Source organism: Arabidopsis lyrata (assembly GCF_000004255.2).
Source record: "Arabidopsis lyrata subsp. lyrata unplaced genomic scaffold ARALYscaffold_2, whole genome shotgun sequence".
Taxonomy (NCBI): domain Eukaryota; kingdom Viridiplantae; phylum Streptophyta; class Magnoliopsida; order Brassicales; family Brassicaceae; genus Arabidopsis; species Arabidopsis lyrata.
This window is the reverse complement of record NW_003302554.1, coordinates 14,103,637-14,107,576: the sequence shown is the minus strand read 5'-3', so window position 1 is coordinate 14,107,576 and position 3,940 is coordinate 14,103,637. Positions and strand designations below refer to the sequence as shown.

Here is a 3,940-nt window from a genome sequence, read left to right as displayed (position 1 = left end):
TTTTCATCCTTTTCTGAAACTACCCTTACAGATTTTAATTTTTTAATTTTAATTCAAAACAAAAATATATTTCAAATGTAAGAATCATAGATATCGTATCCAATAGATTTAATCTAAAAAATTTCATAAAGTATATAATAGATTAAAGTTTAATGAAATATCACTTATGAGATGAAATAATGACACATAGCATATTGTTAAAAGATTTTTTAAATCCAATTGATGTGTTCGTCAAATAACTCCGGCCCCAATAATTTCACTTCTTAGATATCCACAAACGTTTTAAATATTATATAAGCTAAATGACATATAACACAACATGTTTTATAATTCATAAATAAAAACATTCACATTTGTCATATGTACCTACGTCTCTAGTTATAAAATCCTTAATACAAATGATAAGATTGGTACAAAATTAAACGAAACAAATAAAACCACTAAAGCAAGTACCACCACCTCCACCTACAACATACCGTACCTTCAACCACCTCCACCACCACTGTATCCTCCACCACCTTGAGAACAATCTCTCGCCATATAACTTGGTTCACTACACCTAAAGCAAGTACCATCACCACCATATCCTCCTTAATAATTTCCACCATCACGTCCTCACCTCCACAGCCAAAACCACCACATCCACCAGATGAACCGCCGTTATTTCACTGAACAGGAGCACCCTCGGGTCCAGAAACTTCAACAGTCTTCAGACGACTGGCGTTGTCAACCTCAACCTTGAACTCAACAGCTTCATCAACGGTAAGGCTACGAAATTTTTCAGAGCTAATGGACTGGTGAACGAAGAGATCGTCACCACTCACCACCGTCGTCTGGTGTGATGAAACCAAACCCCTTGTGTGTATTAAACAACTTCACCGATCCCTTGCGTCTCTATCCACCACTCATATTTTCATCACCGTCGCTCATTCGGATCAGTCTCCGACAACCAAAAATCACTGATCAGCTATTTTTCCTATCTCTCATAATAAAACATATAAATTAAAGTCAAAATAGATTAGCTATTTTTCCTATCTCTCATAATAAAACATATAAATTAAAGTCAAAATAGGTTAATGGCAATTAAATAAACAAAAGAATATAAAATTACATATTCATAGCATATTCAATCCTTTAGTCGCCTAAAACTGAAATTAAAAAATATATATTTGAATCTAAAATTAAAAAAATAACACAACAAACAATCTATCAAATATAAAAGAGGTTAGATGAAAGCCTAACTCCTATAAAGATGGGATTGAACTTTTTGATCCATGACGAAAACATGTACCATAAAATACACAAATTAACTCACACGTCAGTTGTAATCTTCTCTCCATCGATTCAAGTATTAATTTCCACACATCCAAATTATGATTGAACGTAAAAATCATATGTGGAAATTGCGGCATCTTTCAATTCACTAATCAAAACTGAAACAATCAAACCCTAAACTTTTCTCTCACGATTACAAGGATTCAAAGTGATAGAATTTCTTAGAAGCCCAGTATCTATTTAACAATTTCATCACGATAGACATACCTATGCAATCTCGACAGATATCGTTTTAGAGAACTCTGTTTTTCCCGAGCTTCAAAATAGACTCAATATGTTTTAGAAAGCAAATTAATGTTAGAGTTTCTAAAAAACAAAAGAAAGCATATAAATAATTCATAACAAAATACAAATAAAAATAGTAGATTAGAGATTACCTTCTCGTAGTCATCTAATAATAAAAAAACTCATAAAATTAAGAAATATTAATATACAAAAATACATGTTTATATCAGATCGATTTAAACGTAGAGATGAGTTCTTCGAGAACCTTGACCAACATAGTTCCAATAATTTATCAAATCTTTCATATAATAACACGACATAATTATTTCTACGAATAACAAATATTCTATATAAAAAAAAAGGTCTCAATCACACAAATAATCAAAGAAAATAATCAACAACCAATATACAAAATAAAAAGAAAAAACAAAAAAAATCTAAAACATAGTCGATTATAATATACCTTATCAATCTCATTGACCTCCAAAAACTTGTAAATCACTTCCGCATCAGCGCAATGCTCCGCCTTCAAAAACACAAAAACTATGAGTAACGTTGACAAAAAAAAAAATATTTCGTTATGTAGTGCATGGTAAAAAATTATTTTACATCAGATCTGATGAGAGACAACTATCAATAATTAAACCAACACAAATTATAAAATTGTAAGTAATTTACAAAGAGACATAAGAGAAGCGCTAACTAAAATTAAAGAGGACTCACGATTGATGTAAAAAGTTTGTTAATGAATTTAATGAAGAGGCATGTCTTCATCAACTCGTTCATTCAATCTCTTGATAGAAACTCCCATGAGCGGTTACCTAAAACATAATTCACACGATACAAATTAGCAAAACAATAACAATCTTAATAATTCATAGACCAAGATAATAACAATACAAATATAACCTCAAGAAAAAGTAAAAAATAATAACGCAAAATAAAAAAATCGATCCATAAAAGAACCAAAGCAACAAAAAAAAAAAGCTATAATATCAAAACGATATGTTTAGGCTAACGAATCTGAGTTCTAATGGTGTGGCTGCGGCTCTATATTTATAGCTTAAAATCTAGGGCACACTGTCATAATTATCTCTAAAAATTTATTTTTTAAAATTGGAAAATTTCTTGATACAAATATTCGTAAGATATTTTAATATCTATCTTAACTTTTTATAAAAATTAAAAAACGAAATATTCCATATTTTAATATTAAAAAACGAAATATTCTATATTTTAATATTAAAAAACGAAATATTCTATATTTTAATAAAATTCACACGATTTTATTGTTTTACCCTCACCAAAAAATAGAAAACTGGATTTGATAGTGTATTCATTAAGGGTGATTAAGACTAATCATCTCAAAACACGATTAGACTTATATACCCTTAACAATTAAGAACAAAAAATTTCGAAATCGAGGGTGTTTAGGACATTAGTATAGAGATCAACACACGATTAGACTTATATACCCCTAATTACGAAGAAGAAGAAATTTCGAGAAGAACAATTCATTAAGGGTGTTTAGGACAAATCATTCCAACTTTTAACCACAGGCCTCCAATGCCCTAACTTTCAATATGGTGCGTTTCTACTTCTCAAATAATTATTGTAGAGATAGCCACACTCATCAGTGAGCAAATAATATTTACGTTTATCAAGGGCTCCTTCATTACGTTAAACGATGAATGGACTGTGTACTTTTCTTATCATTTATCTCCGTATTTGATGTGGAATTTTCATAAACATAAAACATACTTTCGTAATATTGACAAGGGATACTCTAACATGATATTTTTGGGCTAGACCGAGCTTTGGCCCTAATTGACATGGTTAGTGATGAGTTTGGTAACCTCTAGTCTGACTTTATTTTTTTATGGAAATAAACTTTTTTTTTTTTTTAACTTCAAACACTCCAATATATTAAGTTAAAAGCATACAAACTCTCCTCTAAAGAGTGCCGAACAAAGACCAATAAACTTACACAGGAGGATAGATAACCACAGTATGTTGCTTCGAGAGCAATACAACATCCAGGTCTTAATACAACAAGACAAGATAGCTAAGATTGTAGAACTAACAACAAAAGAAATAGAAATACTAGTGATAAAGAGTTCCACCACAAAGGAAGGATTCTTGTAGATGCACCTACCATTAAATTATTCATCCAGTTAAAAGGCATGTAAAAATGTAGGTCAACAACATATCAAATAGTATACTTTACGAGAGTCACACCTTTTTAAATTGGTTTTCCCAATAATGGTTTCAATATGATGCACGTTCATTGTTGATCAACATGTTTAGAGGAGAAGACATTGAATCAAAACCAGGGAATCCAACCTGAAAAAATAAGCAACAGAAGCAACTCTGACTTCAA

At 30.6% G+C, this 3,940-nt stretch overlaps 1 long non-coding RNA gene and 1 pseudogene across 1 annotated transcript; both read right to left on the bottom strand.

The window, feature by feature from the left end:
• Positions 1–303: 303 nt before the first annotated feature.
• LOC9324808 lies at positions 304–2,789 on the bottom strand (annotated as a pseudogene).
• A 749-nt stretch (positions 2,790–3,538) lies between these two features.
• Positions 3,539–3,929, bottom strand: LOC110224188. The gene is made up of 2 exons (XR_002328906.1): positions 3,799–3,929; positions 3,539–3,711 (listed from the first exon to the last, which is right to left on the bottom strand). It is a non-coding gene; the product is annotated as an uncharacterized LOC110224188 (long non-coding RNA).
• Between the last annotated feature and the right edge of the window lie 11 nt (positions 3,930–3,940).